The following is a 20,995-nucleotide window of genomic DNA, read 5'->3' as shown; positions in this document are numbered from 1 at the left end:
TGGATTTGTTACAAAAAGGCTACATCCAGGAAAGCCTTAGTCGTGACGCCATCTTAATGACGAAATATGATTTGAACAACTCTACAGGTTTTATAGTTCGTGCACAGGAAATCCATGTAAATGATGAAATAGTAAAAGCAACACGAGACTGGCCCACACCATCTTCCATAGCCAAGAGTTATCGAATAATATTAGGTGACCCTCCTGACGGTTTACCACCTGAAAGCCCTAATCACTATGCCATATCAATGAAGAGTCACGATTTACGGGAGTCCAAAGGTAAGAATTTTATTACTCATTTTAATGACATTGTAACATACTTCTTCTCCTTCTTACAAGGTAAGTCTCGTGAAGTTGTCATCCATACTAAACACAACTCCTTTAAGTGCGTAGCTGACCGAGGTAAGCAAAACACATTAGACGATGCACTACCACGAAGGTATACTCTTAAGCATGCTACTATTCCAAGAATTGAACATATAAAAGATGTATATCACAATAACTCAGATATTTCTGATATTTCTACCCATACTTTTAAAAGTACTTTTAATGCGTTTTATCTTGTATATGAGTTTCCTTGCCAGCTAAACAGGTTCTACAATCCATAAATATCCTGTCGAGAATTATTAATTCATGAACTACACTTAGGAGACTTAAGGGATTACTTTAACAAACCAGTTGACATGGTTTTTAAACACTCATTCTCACCACACACGAATAAAACCATGGAGAAATTATCTGAAGCAATCATACAGAAAGCAAACAGTGGTCAACACCATGTTGAATTTCAACCTAAACATCAGATTACAAGACTTGTATGCAAAAGAGGATTTCAAGACTACAAGAAATCAATTCCTACAAAGAAGAAACCTCGACTGAAACGCATAAAGACACATCACATTGATCCTGGTAAATGTTTCACAAGTTTTCCTTTCAACACATCTAAGTCTCTTTCTCTTGGATTTTCAGATTCGAGGATGAATCCTTTTGAGGAGTGGGAGAATGATACATGCACCAGAGTCCATAATACATGCTTCTTTGGACTAATGTTTCTACTCGAACCTATTAGAAGAACAAAGTCTCGAAGATTCAAAGCATATCTATTCGGTAAGTATAATGTGAATGAATCATTAAACGATTCTAATGTTGCTCCCTTTAATGTTTCATATTCGAGGTCGAATATTTTTGAAGAAAGGGAGGATGATACATGCATCACAAGGCTCACATCAAAAGAAGAAGTAATAACTCTTCCAAATGATCCACTCGTCCAAGCATTGGAAAAGAAGATCAGAACAGAAACAGAATTACGACGAATTTTTAATGGGATCCTGATCTTATTTAGTCAATATGTCTTCTGGAGATATGATCTTCTGTCTCTTATCTTTCCAACGGTTCTTGAATCGCATCAATCCGATATCGGGAACTCAAGATATGACTATTTTACTGAAGATGGTGCATGCAGAAAATCCTATACGGGATTAATACGGGATTTTGTAAATATTACGAATTTTCAATATTTTTATTGATTATTTGTGATATAACTTACTATAGGATGATGCATTATCTTTTAGGATTAGATTTATTATTTTATTAGGAATTAAGGTTGGGTTAAAAATATTATCTTTAGTTATTATTATTTTATTAGGAATTAGAGTTAAGATATGTTTAGTTTATTATTATTTTATTCATTAGTTATTTAGGACCTTTAGAACTCAGCCCCTATATAAAGGAGGCTTCATTATACTTTGTAATTCAAGATTTCTTTGATTAATAATACAACGAGAGTTCGTTTTTGCAAGTGCTGATTGCCTTGTGCCTTCGAAGTTTCTTCTCCTTGAGTTCTTTCAAGTTCTTCTGAGGGAGATTAATCTTCACACTCCAATTTGTCTTTTCATCGCGACTAGGAGGGTTGGTTAGAGCCATATTATCGTGTTTGCCTTTTCATTGCGACTAGGAGGGCTCGATAGGACATTATCCATCGATTTTCCACATATCCATCCACGTCATCAATCATCTTTACCGTTCACCTTCATAAGGGAGATCTTTTGATTTCTTGGTTATCTTATTTTATTTGCAATTCCTTTATCTTTTCTTTATCTTGTTTTAATCTTATTTTTTATCTTGTTTCCAGCACCAAAAAGAAACCCTAAAGAACCCTATCTATTGCCGCCACCTTCCCCATTCATCCCTTATTGTTCTTCATCGAGTCTAGATCTTTTCTAGGTTTGATTCTTCAACAAGAGCAACATTCATCAATCCGCCACCGCTTCCCTATCATAAGGTATCCTCCTTAACATCCATTGTTTCATGTTCTGGTACCTCTGTGGTTCCAGTTTTTTGCATTTTTCTTATTTTTCCCAACTTGAAAAATTGATTATTGGATCAAAAAACTCAGCTCTGATTACCAATTTGTTATGAATTATGATAGAATGATAAAAGATTTTTTTAGGGATTTAAGAAAATAGAGAAAATAGGTTACAGAAAACGTGCATTTCATTTCATAAGATAATCCTCAATAGATTCTTGGTACAATTATATATCTACAGTACCTCCAGCTGGCAAAATAAAAATCCAACAAAATATCCGTCTAACATGATGACTCATTCATCCAACCTACTACCTTTAGAAGCATACAAACCCAACCCTTTAACTCATAAGCGTACTGATATCTTAATTGGGTCTAAGTACTAAAGCCCAGTGACTCTAGTGATCCATACCCCATCCGTGTAACCCATCTCCTGTATTACTTCAGCCTTTCCCTCTTTTGATAACACTTCAATCCCTAATCCCCCTTCAATCCCTAATTCCTTTCTCTCCTCGCCCAATTTCTACTGTTGTTTCCCCTATTTTCTTCTTCGTGATTTCCCCAACTTAATACCTTCAAACCCTAGTTCCCCTTCCATCGTGACAGACTGTTATAGTGACTCAAATGTAACACTCAGATCATTAAATATTGTGGATTAATTTGAGGTGTTGCATCCCAAGTTTGTCTCTCCCTTTCATTTTTTTCACCAATAAGACATAATTTAACATATATATATAACATGTTAACTATAAATTAATTAATGGTCTTGAATTAGTGGTTAGATGCATGCCTTTCTTCCCCACCTATCCAGGTTGGAATCCCCCTTCTTTATTATTGTTTCATTTATTTTTCTTCAGTTAGATTGAAGATTAAGTTTATTGAAATAAATTAAAATTAAAATTAAAATGATAGGATGTGTAATTAATGATGACTAAATATATAATTATACCAATTTCTGTGACTATATGTCAATGGCTTGATTGAAACCATTTTAATAGTTGAATGATCTAATTGACGAAATTTTATAATTTAATGATTATATATATAGTTTGATCGTTTCTTATTATTCTAAATTGATTCTCAATCTAGAATAAATCCTAATGCCGCTGTTTGTTTTTTTATGCTTTTTCTCAATTTGTTTTTTTTTCTTTTTGATTGTTGATTGACAAACGGCGACACCACCTTTAATGATGGTTGTTGAGCGTTTTTTTAATAATTCTACATTTAAAGTACAATTTTATTTGCCTTTAAAACACGTTTTATTATGTTTTTTGGCACGTTATCGATTGTTCGCCCGCCATTTTCGTTTATCTTTTTTTCAAGGTTGGATTTGACATAACTTCAACTAATCAAGATAGTGCTTATTTGTTACAATGATGATCTTCCCTGCTTTGGACCCTCATATTATACTTTGATACGCTATTTGGGTTCATTGATAGTTTTCTCATGTTACTCGACTTATAGTTTGATTTGTTTGTATCTATCTTTTATTCATCTTTCAAGTTGCTAGTTTTTTGCCTCAATGATTATAAAAAATATCTTAATTATATATTTAACTTAATATTATGATTAGAAACCTTTGTTGTAATTTTTTATATTTTTTTTAATAAAACTAATGGCTTTTTATGAAGAAAAAATGGATTCTCATACCAGTCCATGCATGCTCTAGATTTTAATCCAATAGCTAAATCACTTTTAAATATGCTCCATCATTCCTGGGCCGAAGACTCTACTGAAATAGAACCCTACATTTTTGCAACAAAAAGCCCAAAACTTTTTCTGCTGCCTGCCTACTACATAAAAATGAGCAGCGACGTTATGGAAATCTTTAGGGAGGTGATCGGCGAGGGCTTTGGCTTCTGGTGCTACGGCGATTCTAAGAATAAGAAAGACGAATGAGTAGCAACACTGGTAGCGGCCGGTAACATGTAGATGAAACAAAAATAAATCTGAGGGGACCATTATGCCCTATTTTCCCAATATAGTTTTCAATCTGAATTTCCATGGCTGCTCGTGTTTCTCTTTCTTCTTCTTCTTCTTCTTATTCTTTGTTTTCCCTTCATCAGTTCGGCCTTTCCTCAATGCCTCCTTCCTGGACCTTGTGATGTTTGCTATTGCTCTGAAGGTTCATTTTTCTACATCCTCTTTTTGTTTTCCTAATTTCAATTTCATTTCATTAATGATTTCTTAGGGTTGTTTTAAAGCTTCTTTAGTTTTCAGAGGTATTTGCTTCAGTTTTTAACTAATCATAAAACTGGATAATCTTAGTTTAAATTAAGGTTTAAACTGCTTTGAAATGAATGTGGCAGTGCCCTGCTCTTTACATGCTCAAGAACTGTAGTAAATAACTGAATATTGTCTAAGATTAAATTACAGGTGTTTATCAATTTGATTTACTCATCAACATTAGAAAGGTGACCCAAGTGTTGTGGGTGTATTGCAAAATTATATATTGATATAGAATTTGTAATTGTATTGTAGGTTGCCTCTTCAGGTTCTGGCCTTTTGTATTTATACCAGAAGGCTTATATATACCAGTCTAGTATTGTGGGTACCAACACATTTTTTTAATGATGGAAGTCCTAATTTAACTTACATGGTTGGATATTTTAGTATTAATGGCATTACATTATGGATGTAGTGGAAAAAAAGTTATTGTTGTAAAGAAATCAAGTGATTCTTGGTGAAAGCTAGAATGTCATCTCTTTTAAGTGGCACTGTTTGATCATGTTGAACTATGGTTGACTGACCCTAACATAATTTCCCAAACCTAATTTTAAAGAGGAAACAGTGATTGAAGGAGAGCAGAAAAATTGGAAGAAATTGTATATATGTATGTATATATTGAATGTAATTGCAGTTGACGTATGAAGAAGCAAACCAAGTAGCTAATGATGTTGGAGGTATCAGAATTGTGGGGTTTTTCAGGGCTTGGTTGTGTTTGAACATATGGTGTATACAGAAGAAACCTTCTAAAGTAGTGGAATTCTCCTAGAAAATCTTGAACTTGAGTGGATGTGGCAATGGACATAGTTTTGGCAGGGTCTGGGTATTTTAGGTTTAGATTGTTAAATTCATTTGCACAATCTTTATATATGAGAAAAGGTAGAGTTTTTTTATTTATTAAGAAAAGGTAGAGTTTTGAGTTTTGAGAATTATAATCTTTTTAGTTTTAAAATGAATTGTATTTGGGAGTAATCAGGATTAACTTGGGGCATATAGTAGGAAAAGAGTACCAATATATTTTAGAATAAACCACACGTTTAGTATTTTATTTATCACTTTTGTTTTATTTTGGTCATCTAATTATTTTTTAGGATAAATTATTAATTTGGTAACTGAGCTTTATTCTCCTTCCTATTTCATTTAATGTACTTTAATTTTTTTCAATTTCCTAACTGAATTTAATACATTGGGGTTTTTTTGGTCACTTAGTCATTTTCTCATTACGACATTACAAATAGATTATTATATAGATGCAAAATGTCGTCGTTTTGGTGAAAATTTTATTTTTTAAAACGTCGTTAACTATTTAAGGGTGGGGTGACAAAAAAACTCAATATATTAACTTCAATGATAAAATTGAAAACTTTTAAAGTTCAGTGAGCAAAATAGAAGAGAGAGTAAAGTTCAATGATGAAATTTGTAATTTACCTTGTTTTTTAAAACATATTTAATATTACGTTTTAGTTTCATTTTAATCACCCAACGTTAAAAAATTAACAAAGTTACTGATGTGAGTTTATTTTTATATTTTTCAATGATAATATGATATTACTTTATGGTGACACGTTAGTGTCGCCATTAATTTTTTAGTAATAGATAACTAAAATAAAATCAAAACTAGAAGCCAAATATAATTTTAAAAAATATAACTAAATTATTAAAATAAAATAAAAATGATAATTAAGATACTAAACATACATTAATTTACCCTACATTTTATCCTCTATCATTCGTTAGAAGTGGGCATTAATTTTAAGCTTTATCAGGATAGAGATCTTAAAAAGAAAATTAATTTAATTATAATTTTATTGTATTGTACTGAAAAGCAATATAAATGCCAAAACTTTTTGTAGTCAAATCTATAAATTCCTATATGAATTCTAATAGGCTTAAAGCACACGTGTTTATGCTTATATATATCGAAATTTAAAGCACAAGTATCATTTGTCAGTAGACGGTCATGTGATTAAATGACGCATACAATTTAGTAACTGGGAACATTATTATTACTATATTCTCATATTTATTTTATGATTTATATTTAAAATTTATAATTACATTTTAATAATATTATCTTTAAATTTTGAATTTGAATTTATCAACAACATAACAATAATTTGAAATTAGATTGTTTTTAGTATTGTTAAAGGTCAAAAATTTCTTAATCTATGTGTTTGGATGCGATTAGGACTCTGGAGATTTGTTATCTTATACAGGAGTCTATAAGTGAGATTGATTTAGATTGATAATTGTCCATATATTATTAATAATTAAGAATTTTTTTAAATAAGTATTATATTATAATTATCTTAGAAAAAATTATTTAGTGAAAAACACCAATAGCTATCAATGTTCCAAAAATTCAATTTTTGCAAAAGTTTAGGTGGAACTCTTTTGAATTTTTTACGTTTTTTATATTAATTTTTTCTAAAATAAATATTATCTTATAATCATCTCAAATAAATTTATTTCGTAAAAAACACCCATTTGTGTTTCAAAACTTATTTGTTACAATTTTTTTCCAAATTTGAAGAGCACTATTTATGGACAAGTTTTCAATCATTCTTCTTTTGATTTTTTCATCATTTGTTGGTTTTATGTTACTTTTGTTTGTGATTGCGAGTTTCTTGCTCCGCCATTGTTGTCTTACTACATCTCACAAATATTCCAATTGGTTGATAGAAAAAGTTAATGTCAAATAGAGTGATTGATTCCCTTACAATAGTGTTCATTGTTGTCAAATACAATGACTTTAATGTTCTAGACATTATCATTGCCATTTTTATTATCATTGCTATTGTCAATCCCTTACAATAGTACCTCATTAACCCATGTAAGTTACATTGTATGTTTAATTGTTTTTAAGACATCGATCTTCATAGTCTAGTCTAAGATTGTATGTAACAACTTGAATTTTCGAGTCAATGTTTAAACGTTGACTCGGGTTAATGATGGATGATTTATTTATGGCTTGAGTTTCACGGGACTAAGTTTGGGCTCAATTTAATAGGCTTTGAGGCCTTTCTTAAAGTAATTGAAAGTTTTTATGAACTCGAGAGTTGAGTAAAAATTAGAGGATCATTTGGGTGATTTCTCATTTTTCTCCGAAATTCAATACTCATATGGGATATGAGCATAGGGATGTCATGTATAGTTGATGGCTATAGGGTTACTTGTATCAAAATATTCCATTTTTTATTATTTTACTTTTAATTACATTTTTGACCCACATTTTCAAACCTCCTTTATGCCATCATCATTTCTCCTAATTTTTTTTCTTGTTTGTCATGAGAGATATGAAGAGTTAAGGGGCGAGTTTTATCACAATTTCTTCCTCTAAAATTAAATAGTTAAGGTTAATTAAGCTTGATTGACATTGTAATAAAATGATTGATGAAAGTGGTATATGTGCACATATACATGTTGTGATTGTGTGTGATAATGATTATTGGATATCTATGCCACTTGGTTTAAATCATCGAGCCATTGCTAAAAGTATTGTGAACAAGAATTATAGCAAGACATACGTGAGATCGAGTTTCCTCTATGATCTATATCCGATGGCTATGATGAGACCAAGAGATAATTAGTTATGACTGGTGGAAATTATATCAAGGCATGTGTGACATCGGGTTCCCCATTAATTATTAGTACCTGATTGCTATTGTGAAAGTGATTTCTACAATTGTTTATATGCATGTGATAATGTATGACTTGATTTTGTTGAGACTAGAGATCAAAATATGTTCATGACTAGGACTTTAGTTGTGGACTAAGGAAAGCATAAGACTAATATTATTGTGAAAGAAATGAATAAACCTTAAACATGTTGCGTTTGGATTTATGAATCATTCATGTACTTATTTTTTATCGTTATTTCTGCTAGTATGTTTATGTTTATGAGATTTATGATGTATATTGTAGGTTAACGATATACCATGGAGCTTTGTAAGTCTCAGCGTTTGAATGTTTTCATTTGTGGGTTAGTAGCTTGAGCTTATACGAGAAGCATTGTTGTAATATGATTTCCAACATCTTCCTCTAAAGTATTGTACTATTACTTTTAGTGGATATTGTATTCATAAAATCTTATTCCATGTATTGAGATTGTAAATATATTTTAAAAATGAAATAGAAAAATATTTTAAATTTAGTGATTTCTTCAGTAGCCCAATATAACATCTTAGGCTCATCTGATGGTGATCAAGTTTGGGAAGTTACATGTTATGTTTGATTAGTCTCTATTCCAAATGGACGTGTTTAATGCTTTTCTACAACATGACCTACATGAGGAAGTTTACATGATACTTCCAGAAGGCTTTCACAATCATAGGTAGACGTGTGTGTTTCGGTTGCTTAAATCTTTGTATGGATTAAAGAAATCATCGGGTCAATGGAATTTGAAATTAATGAAAGCTTTTGTGTTATGTACAGAGTCTACATGATTATTCTATGTTCACAAAGTGAAAAAAAGATAAACTAGTCTTTGTGTTAGTCTATGTTAATGGTCTTTTGACTATGGGGAATGATGGTGATTTAATAGGCGAGCTATAAACTATTCTTCATCAGAATTTTAAGATGAAGGATCTTGGTTATCTCAAGTAATTTGTCGGTATTGTGATTGTTAGATTAAAGGAAGGCATTGGGTTGAATTAGTGAAAATATACCTTGAAGATTGTAGTTGATTTAGGTTTAAAGGGAACACGATGTACATAAACCCCACCTGAACAAAATCAGAAGCTCATGATCACAGTTGAATACGATGAAGCAACAAAGGCTTTGACACAGGGTGAAGTCCTTGAAGATGTTGGGATGTATCAACGGTTTATTGGTCGTTTACTTTGTTTAACACATAGTCAATAAAAAATAGCATATATTGTCCAACACTTGATCTCGTTCATACAAAGGCCTAAGAAGTTGCATTATGAGGCAACTCTTTGAATCATAAGGTATGAGGAAAAATAATGACCAAGGCATCTTTTTTGCAACAAGACTCAAATAAATGTATTTTGTAATTATGATTGGACATCATGTCCTATGATAAGAAGATCTGTAACAAATTACAGTACCAAGATGGGAGAATTGTTAGTTAAAGAAATAGCATGTTGTGTTAAGATCATCGACATAAATCGAGTATAAAGGAATGACTTCAACAATAGCCAAGTTCTTGTGGTTGAAAGGATTGATTAATGAACTAGGGATTAAACACGATGATCTAGCAATGGTATTTTGTGATAATCAAGCAGCATTATAGATTGCAGCTAATCTGATTTATCACGAACACAAAAAATATGTAGAGATACATTATCATATTATAAGAGAAAATATTCAAAAGGATTTTATAAGGATTCATTATGATCAACAAACCGATATACCAAACCAAAGATCTTAAAGTTAGTCAACATAAATATTTATTATTCAAGTTGGGGGTAAAAGATGTATATCACCCTCCAATGTAAGGAGAAGTGTTAAGAAATAGTTAATTAGTTATATTTGTTAGGAGCGGTTAGATAATGGTTTTAAATTAGTTGTAAAGTTATATATAAAGCTGTAGTTGAGTTTCATTGTGATCTAGTTTTTTTTTCTCAGTATGATAAATTAGTTAGATAATGTTAACTTGTCATGTGATTTTCACTTGGTAGTTATAGGGTATAGGGGTATGCAAAATTACCTGACCCGGTTGACCCGACCCATCGACTCGGATTAAAAAAACCCCGGTAATTTTCTAAAAAAATTACCATTGATTTTTCCGGGTACCTGGTTAATTTTTTTTTAATATATTAACTAAATATTTAATTTATAAAATTAAAATCTATATAATATATAATCTCCAATTTAAGAGAAGTGTAGTATTTAGTATTTTACTTTGTATTAGACTTGTATTTTAGATTTATCTCAGTACAAGATAAGATAATTTGTGAGTTATAACCGTCTCTTGATATAGTCTTCTAATGAAATTATAAATATTAATATTTTAGTTCATCTCTAACTCTAATTTTATTTGTAAATAAGGATAAAGTTTATTTAGTTAGGAATCTTAGATCAACTAGATCTCTAACTCATAGATCAACTAGAAATCTAACACCTTTAGTATAAAACCCCTTGTACTGCTTTTATTTTTTCACTGTGAATAAAAGTTCTATTTTCACCAGTAAACATACAATTCTACATGGTATTAATTTAGGTTAGATCTTATTTCTCATTTTTTCCTGACATTTAAATTTGTCAGATTATATACTTCGAAGTTTCGAACATTTAAATTTGTGTGTGTTTTTTATTTAATAGTTTAAAAAAAATTCAGGTATCCGAGTACCCGCAAAATCCGAAAACTTCCGAGTTGGGACACGAACCAAAAAATTATCGATCCAAATATTTTGAATATCCAAAAAATTCGAGTACCCAGATTTACACAACCTAGGATGTTTTGTAGTCCTTTTAGTGGATACTCTTAATAAGTTATTTTTATTAGTTGAGACAAAAACAATTGTTTCTAGGTATCACCGTTCACTTCAGTTATACCAGAGTTAACATTAATACTTATTTCTTTTGCTTTAGTTGCTGTTGCTAGATTCTGTTTCATGACACTGTAAAGTGCTTCTAAACTATTCCTGTAATCATGTTCCTCGACGAACGTGTTCAATTCTTTTCATATTTAATTATTTCTTTTAATAATGCTTTCTCTTTACCACGGCCACATTGCATTTTCCTTGTGCATGATTTTTAGAATTGGACCGATTAGCGAATCGATCATATTATCGGTTTACTGATTCAACCGGTTGAATCGGTCGGAAAAATAAGATGACATCATAATTATTTAAAAAATTAAATAAAAATACCGAAAATATTTAATAAAAAATAATTTTTTATATCACAAATCATATTTAAAGCAAGTCATAACATATATAAGTTAAAAACTATAAAATCAAGTAAAACAAAATGATTCAAATTAATTACAACATAATATTTAAGGTAAAACATATTAAATAATAAATATAATTATATAACTATAATTAAAAAATAAATTTGGGGCTAAAAAAATCATAATAAAATGATATTTTTTGTTTAATTTTTAAAAAAAAAACAATCTCATATGGCTAAGAAACATAGAAGAGCATCCCAAAAGTCTAAAGAGTAAAAATATGAGAACAAAACAATCTCACATGGCTAAGAAACATAAAAGAGCATCCCAACTAACTTCTATAAATAATAGAGGTAATTTGACATTCAAAATCATAGAGCTTTTTGATGAGCATTGAGTGAACTATTCTTTCACTTCAATCAAGCTCGAATTTTAGGCTTCAATCGAACTTTTAAATTTTTTTGAGTTCAAGCCTTTTCGAGTTCAAGTTTCAATATTATATTTCGAGTTCGAGTTGAACTTGATAATTTTTAGCTCGTGAGTTTGAGTCGAGTTGAGCTTACTTTTAAAGTTTTCAAGTTCGAGTCGAGCTCAGCAATACTCGAGTTTGACTTAACTCGTTTAACAAGCGAAGTTGTTTGGTTTAATTTTTTTTAAAAATAAAATTGGCGGTTTTTTCCGGTTTTTTTAATTATTTTTTCCGGGTTTTTTTGATTTTTTCCGGTTTTCAGCCGGTCCGGTTCGAACGGTTCAGCGATTCTGACCGGTTCACTAGTAGCGGTTCAACCGGTGTAGATTAAACCGGACTAGACAACGATTTCCGGTTGAACCGATTGAACCGGTTGATCCGATCCGATTTTCAAAACACTGCCCTTGTGCAAACTTAGTTCACTGTTCCACTGGCTGCATGCTTTCCATATTAATCTTGTTCGTTTCAGTCAGGCAGTGCCTGCGTGTAGGGCACGAAGAATGTGAACCAAGCCATGTATCGATACAACTAGTATGAAATCCGTGGTTGCACTCTGGCAAAATACGGAGACCCTCCCCGGCGGTGAACTCCGACAAGCATATAACACAAGCGGTGCCGAGGCCCGGCCGTTTCGGTTCGGTTGCGTATTTTACGACCGGTAAGGAATTTAAGGCTTTCTGCTCAACTCCTCTATTGGCTAACTTGGGCTCAGAAACAGCAGAAACTGAGCCTCTAGTTGCACACTTGACCATACAAAACAACCCTGAAGCGGAAATGATGTGCAAACGAGGGCTAGGAGGAGAACAGTGGCTGCATTTGTATGGATGATGTCATTGATGGAATAACTGTGCCCTTGAGCTGGGAAATTGCTGGGTAAAGAGAGGAGTGTAAAATAAATTTTCTTGAATGGAAGATTTGAAGCAACTCCTGGGAGAAATGGGTGGATGTTACTGAAGTTGCCATATATAGTTTCCAAGTGTTTTTCTGGTTCAGATGGCTCAAGGAGTTGGTTCCATTGAAGGATTTTATGCATAAAAAAGTAAACTCCAAGGTTTTATTCAACAAGTTTCATCCCCCACTATGCCTTGTGTAGCTGAACGTATAATCTTTTTTAATACTGCTGAAAGGTCAATTTATCTTTTCAACATCCAGAAAAGTAGCAATTGCTGCTTTCCATGGAAAATCTAGTCACTGGCCGTATTCATGTTATCCGAATTCTCAAAGTACAGTAAGTATTATTAAAATTTGTTCAAATATTAAACAGTTTAATATCACTTAAGTAAGATTTTAAATTCGAATATTTATGTATGTATAAAATATCTGTTATGAGACTTATCCACTAAAATTATGTATGACACTAATAGATTCGAATTAATCATAACGAAATCTTAAAATTTGAGTGGACAATATATATATATATATATATATATATATATATATATATATATATATATATATCCATTTGATTTAAATGTATTCATTTGAATTGTCCAATCATGAGTCATGCAGCATGTTAGAAATTGTTCCAGAATTGTCCCCCCTCTTCTTTCTTTCCTTAATTATATTTTTTGTTCGAACGTATCGTCCCTTGATAAGCTGAAAGTGGAAGGCAACCAGGAAAAGGCAAAAAAAAAACGATATTAATAAAATGTTAAATTTTATAATCGTATGATTCAAGTGGTAAATAATTCATTATCATTTAAATAAATTTTAAGTTTTATGTAAAAAATCTTTATTCAAAAACTTACATATTAAAATTAAGTGTACAACGCATATCAATGTATATTAATCAAGATAAAATATTACATTAGCAAAAAAATGCTAACGTCAGATAAAGGGGAAAAGAGAGGCAATGAGATTAAGGTTACGACGGAGACTAACCCTTGCATTATTTTATCTTAAATAACTAACCATATCGGGAAGGAAAATCCAATAGATAAGGAAAATGCACTTTATAGGTAATGGAAGATGCACTATAGAGGTATTAGTACAAGAACGAGTATTAGAATATTGTCATAGTATAAAAAATTATTATTATAAATTTTAATTTGAAATTAAAAAATAACAAAATCCACGTAAAAGTAATTATTATTTAAAATAAATAATATCTATTTATTTTCTTTATCTAAATTTAATCTTTTGAATAGTAAAAAACTACCAAATAAGATTAATTTATTATTAACTAATATAGAGTATAGATAATATTTCTGTTGAGATGGAAAACCTTAGAGAAAACGATATCGATAGCGCGACAAGTTTCATCAGGGCTGGTGGGGGAAGACCACCGGATAATCTACAACAAGAAGGTGCAATTCCAGAGACCTCGGAAAAGGAGAAAGAAACTGCAAGAACAATCCAAGAACAAGGGATTCATGAGGCGATTGAGATTCTGCCATCACAGGGGGTTGAGAAAAGTAAAACCCAAGAAAATATCAGCCTGAACAAAAGGAAAAACGTGTATATGGATGATACACAGGAATGACAAGGAAAGAAAGATATGGAAGATCAACAAACGAGTCAAGTTCATCAAGAACCCAGAAAATCTTACGCAAGTATGGTAACAAGAAACCATAACGCAAACAAAAATTCATGTATAATATGGGAAGAGGAGGATATTGAACTAATTACTGGTGATTATGAAATAGACAAATCAGGTGATTTCCCGGTGATTCTATTCTCAGAACAGGTGCATAATTCGCTCGACAGAAGCATGAAGAAATAAGTTATTGTTAGACTCCTTGGAAGAACAATTGGCTTTAAAACCCTGGATGCAAGATTACAACCTCTGTGGCAGCCAAAAGGAAGATATCAACTAATAGATCTAGACAACAACTACTTTATCGTAAAATTCGAACATGAAGAAGACTACGTGAAAGTCATTACAGAAGGCCCTTGGACGATATTCAGAAGTTACCTCACGATTCAACCGTGGAATCGATCATTCTCGACTACAGAAAAATACCCGTCACACATCGTCGCATGGATAAGATTACTAAGTTTGCCATATAAATATTACACAAAATCATTATTCAACATGACTGCTTCTACAATAGGTAGTATCGTTAAAGTGGATTATAATACAAGAAGAGGAGAACGAGGTAGATTCGCAAGGCTGGCCGTTCTAACTGACTTAAACAAACCTCTCATTCCTTGCATAGGAATCTATGTTGCAATGATACGGATACGGGGACGGGGATAGGAAACGGCAATTTCTAAAATTATAGGGTACGGGGACGGTAAGGGTACAACATATAAAATAATTTTAAAATTATAAATAAATGTAAAAAAATATAAATAAATTCAAATATCAAGGCTCAAACTACAATATTAAGTTTAGAACAATAAAATTCATAAACAAATAACAATATTAAAATGTCAAATCTCAAGATTCAAACCACAATATTAACTCTAGAATAATAAAATCCATAATCAAACTATAATATTAAAGTGTCAAATCTTAAGACTGAAATCATAATATTAAGTATAGATGAACATAAAGGTACTTTTTATTATCAAACCATAATATGGTTTCGGTGCTCATCTTCTCTGCTTCTTTCGGTTTCATTAAAATTAATATATTAATATAGCTAGAATTTATTTAATGATTTCAATAGTATAGGAAGAATGTCACTTTTCTTTAAAGATTTAAATTCAAACAATTATATCTATGCCATATTTATGCATTATCAATGACTAATGATACTATTTTATAATACCACAAACTATTAAAAAAATATACGTATATATCAACCATTATAAACCACAAGCGAAACGAAGTATTATCTCGGCTAAAACTTTAAAACTTAAATTTATATTTTTCATTATGTTGTGGTATATTAGATTATTTTCTAACATAATTAAATTGTTAAATTAATTAAATATTGTTATAATAAACATATGTTTCGGAGATTCCAAAGAAAGTGATGATCATCAGAAACAGAGAGGTATCATCAACAGCAAAGTGATGGTCATCCCATTCTGGACTCTATACACGTAATACCAAACCCAAACGACTATGGATCGTCCAAGCATATTTCGGTGGAACCCACCCCACATGAAACAGACCTTCTTTCTCTTCTATTTATTACAAAACAAACACCAGATGGCTTAAACCCCATAAAGCAACACTCTTCTTTTACCAAAAACTGGAAGCGGTATTTTCAACTGGCGTTAACAACTTCCTATTTTCATTAAATACCGTAATTGTTCGAAGCCGACGGTGATGATTGACAGCGAAAGCGGTAACCGGAAGCAGCAGAAAGAGAAAGAAGAGAGAGAACTTAATCATGATCAGAAAAAGGGTTTGAGGTACGTTTTCATGGGGTTTGGTTTCAGTCGCCAAAGACACTACTGGAATCGGATCGTTATATTTGCGAGATCTGCAACCAAGGGTTCGAGAGGGACCAAAACCTACAGATGCACCGGAGGCGACACAAGGTTCCCTGGAAGTTGCTGAAGAGAGAGACTCCGTTGGTGAGAAAAAGGGTGTTCGTTTGCCGTCCCCGAAACGTCCCCAACGAGCACCAAAACGTCCCCCGTATCGTTCGGCCGTACCCTACCACCGTGGCACGTCTCCGGTACGTACCCCGGCCGTCCCAGTACCATCCCCGTGCCAAGGACGTTTCTGGTACTTCAAACGCCCCTCCTCTGCCGTCCCCGTACAACATAGATAGGAATAGATGGATTCATTCAAAAACTAGAATACGAGGGACTCCAATTGATATGTTACAACTGCGGAATCTACGGACACGCACAAGAACAATGAGGGATTAGCAAACAAACAACGGAAGTCAGGCAGAAATAAATTCAGATGGCAGGAAGATCTCGACAAGGAGGCAAATGAATACAAAACAAGGATTTACAACCGACAAATGAAATCTACGGACCATGGATGGTAGTGGAACCTAGTAAACGTAGACTAAGGAATGAAACAAACCTCCAAATAACATCAAACATGAACGAGAAAACAAAAGGATCAAGATTCAACGTGCTCCAAGAAGATGATTTGCCAACAAAAAAATGAAGAATCTCAAAATAAAGATAGTAGGACAAGCAACGATCGAGTTGTACATGAAGTCTTGGGAAACCAAAATAGTTTACCAAAAGAGGCATATGTAAGTCAGGAAAGGTGCAGAGAATGAAGAGAAAGCCAACAGAAAAAAGCCACGAGGAGCAGGAAATCTTCAAAAGAATGGATAAAAGTTAGAACACCATCTACAGAGGAACCTAGGAGCAATATTAACCAAGAAAACAATGATACTCAGATGGCTACCGAAGTGGTAACACATGCAAAAAGTGAACTCAAAGACCACGGAACCAGAACATGTAACAATCATCCCTATCAATGAGGAACAGACCACGGAGATAGTAGTGCATAACCTAATCTTGGGGGAAGGAAAACACACATCAATCTCAATATCGGAAAGGGATCAATCTAAGAAATGAGAATTTAAAGGAAGAAAACGAATAGGGATTGGGGGTCCGATAAGAAAAATAAATGAGTCAAATAAGAAGGAACTAAGGACAAGGAAAATCTATGGATCGAGACCACCAAATAAACCCCAAAATTGCATATTGATTAAAGGATGTTTCGAACCAACTTGATACATTACTAACACCGAATAAAGAGGTAGTTGAGATCCAAAACAATGAACTCGAAAAGATTGACGAAGACTTGGGAAGAAAGGAACAAAAAGGCATTAAAATCAATGAAGAATATCTATTCAAAAACTTGGTTGATGTGGTAGTTCAGGACGGGATTAGCAACCCGAACCTTTGAAGGTGAACCGTTTTGTGATAATTGATCTTATAGATAAATTCATAACTTGGAATTGCCAAGGGGCTGCCAACCACTCCTTTAGAAGAATTTTTAAAGAAATGGTGAGGAAAACCAACCCCCAGGTGGTGGCACTTTTGGAGACAAGAATCAGCGGAAGAACAGCGGACGACGTGATCAAAAAATAGAGGTTCCTGAACTCTTTCAGAGTAGAAGCGCATGGATTCAGTGGAGGAATCTGGATCTAATGAGTGTTCATAATCGGTAGTATTTGCTCGTTAATTCTTCGATCTTATGGATTTATTGCTGCTGATTTGGTTGTTTTATGCTTATTTTCGTGCAGGTTCTTACTTTCCAGACTTGGTGGTAAAACAACCATATTATGAGTTTTTTATTATTTGGTCACGGCTGGAGACATGGACACGACTCTGGGCATGACACGGTCTGACGTGACAGCTTCTAGAAGATCTAGTCAGCGCACCTTCTGGAAGATGGACGAATGACAGAGTTGCATTATGAGATTTATTTTAAAGTTTGAATTTAGAAAAACAATTATCTTTAGGATTATTTTATTTTAATTTCTTTGCTTATCTATAGGTTTTTAGAGGCTATAAATACCCCAAGAGGGGCAAGCCTAAACATACAACTCAAATTACAATCTTTTTCTTCTTTCTAGTTTTATTAAATCTCTCTCTTTAATTTTATTTTTCAATCGGTTTTTCCTTTTATTTTTAAGCTTTATTTTTAAATATGCTAAGTATGACTTCTGTCATGCTTAGCTAATTTTCTCGTAAGCCGAGAGCTGAAGTGATGACTCAATTCCAACGGGAGAATTGAAACAGGCCCATAATAACTTCGGAATATCTCTCTCAATCTTTTCGCTTATTTTTCAAAATCAAAACAGTTTTCAAAATCAAAGATTGACTTCGGTCAAGAGGTTGTTGCGATTAAATGTGTGGGAGGAAGGACCGGCTTATTGAAAGCATATTCGACTTTCTAGGAACACACTTGGTGAGATAGCATTGCCAAGAGGGAATTGAGATTGGAATTAGTGGTTATTAAGCAACAATCCGATTCTGTCTTCACAAACGTAAACGGTAATTGATCTATGACAATTGATGTTGATCAGATCAATTCCAAAGCCGGAATCAAAGATTACCTTGGGTATTCGGTATACAAAATAGAGTCACGAGGATTTCCCTTGTAGACAAAGTAACCGACGTGAATCCCGATAGGAAAATCTAATTCGATGATCTAAAGGAAATTGAGTTAAAGCGAGGCTTGAGACTATTTTTTACCTTATTCAATTTCAATGTTACATTCTTTGTTTTCTTATTTTCACTTAAAATTGCCTTTTAGTTAATCTTTTTTTTACTTAATCGCATTTTACCAAAACCCCTTACTACTTTTCGCCTGGTTAAAACAATTCAGACAGAAATTTGGAATTTTTCTAAGTCCCTGAGGATTGACCCTTACTTCTATTTACTACCTATTTCATTTATTAATTAATTGAGAAGAAGTAATTTATTTTCACATCAAAACGATAGTTGTCAAATTGACATCGTTGCCAGGGAATTCGTCAAAGTTACTATTTTTTTTTGAAAGAGGGTACTTTTTATTATAGATAGATGCAAAGTACACCACCTCAAAGCCCTCGTTAAAAAACCTCCTTAGACCTAAGTGGAGGAAAAAGAATGAACCAAGGGGTGGAAGAGAACATATGTAAGGATACCACAGTGCAACAAACAATATATACCCCAAACCACAGTAAAACTCACATAAACACTCATACATGCCCCGAATCACAACAAAACTCACACTAACACCCATTGACAAAGAAAAACAAGCTCCACTACCCCATAACGCATTGTCTGGGAATCAACATCCAAACGCTCCATGCTATCATCATCGCTCTTTTTCAACAGCCCAACAATGGGCACACACGGCACAACAAGCACTTTTCCTTCTAGAGAATCACACAAATCCACCTCAGAGCCCACGTGCACCCTAGTAGCTGCCTCCAAAGCAATAAACGAGCCACTCCTTTGACAACGAAAACATGCGCAACTACCCCATAACGCACTAACTGGGGAACTAAATCGTGAGCCAATAACTCAACAAAACGAAGATGTTCACCTGCTTCCTCCGTAACTGAACACCACGGTCCACCACCAATAATCACACACACAAGAACGGACAGTGGACAACATCTATAAGCAGCACCAAAGAACAAAAAGCTAGCCAAAGCAAACACAAGACGACTACAGCAACGACACACACTCAAACTCGATAGATCACCAAAACACAAGAACAACACCACCCACCACAGCACATGCCACTGGGCAACCACACCCACCAAACAGGAAACGAAGAAATGAATTAATCCACCAGAAATCAGCTTGTCGACCAAAAATACTAAGCCACAACAAAACAGGCTAACAATAAAAATAACCTACTAAAAATCTTACACTAAAAACTATTTCTAAAACTACTTCAGCTCCTCTAAACAATCACGAAAAACATCCTCAAGACCAGAACCTAAAGCCTCCACAACCCCTCACAAACACGCACCACACTCGTACTCGACTCATCTTCTCTGAAATAAACACACTCAGAACCTCACCTTTGAAACCCACTTTCTGCCATAAACCTTACCAAAGAAGAGTATTTGAAGGAATAACCACACACAATGAAACAGATTCTGACGAAAGACCTGAAACACTCTCCCACATGTTGTAATATATCAAACGAGCAAAAGACAGGTTAACTATGACATTTACACAAACAACATGCCTGCAGAAAACTCAAACGTGCTCTGACTCCAGGAGCTGACAAGTACCCACGTATAAACTTAAAACAATGAAAACTAATACATACAATAACCATATCTGAAGCACGAACCAGTAATCAAAATAGAAACAGGGATATCATTATAGCTGGTAGAGAAAGAAGCGATCTCACCAAGCAGGAAGAGAACACCCAAAATATTCGAGTAGTAATTTTGGGAACGGAAGCCAAAACGAACCCTACTCCCCAACAAACACCAGGGCTGGCCCGACCAATCCCATATTCAAAGAACAAAAAGAGATTCAGCGACACTGTGTTGGCCTTTAAAGGTATTGAGAGAAACGGTAAGAGGATAGCATGAACGGTCAAAGTTACTAATTTTTGTTTACTTTTGATTTATGACCAGGACAAATCCGGACGTATTAGTGGAGTACGACCCGAAAATCAAAGCCAGAGTTAGGAGACTTCACGCACAGACGCTTCAGGAAAGACGGAGATAACAATTAGATCCAAAATTGAATTTAGAATCAAATTCAGGTGAATCCGTTAATACAGAACCAATTCTGATGGCCG

The 20,995-nt window shown here is 33.3% G+C and overlaps 1 pseudogene; it reads right to left on the bottom strand.

Annotated features, from left to right (window-relative positions):
- Window positions 1-12,278: 12,278 nt before the first annotated feature.
- LOC120122372 lies at window positions 12,279-12,822 on the bottom strand (annotated as a pseudogene).
- Between the last annotated feature and the right edge of the window lie 8,173 nt (window positions 12,823-20,995).

The sequence above is a fragment of the Hibiscus syriacus genome, unplaced genomic scaffold (genome assembly GCF_006381635.1).
Source record: "Hibiscus syriacus cultivar Baekdansim isolate YM2019G1 unplaced genomic scaffold, ASM638163v2 tig00110387_pilon, whole genome shotgun sequence".
Lineage (NCBI taxonomy): Eukaryota > Viridiplantae > Streptophyta > Magnoliopsida > Malvales > Malvaceae > Hibiscus > Hibiscus syriacus.
This window is presented reverse-complemented; position numbering and strand designations above follow the sequence as displayed.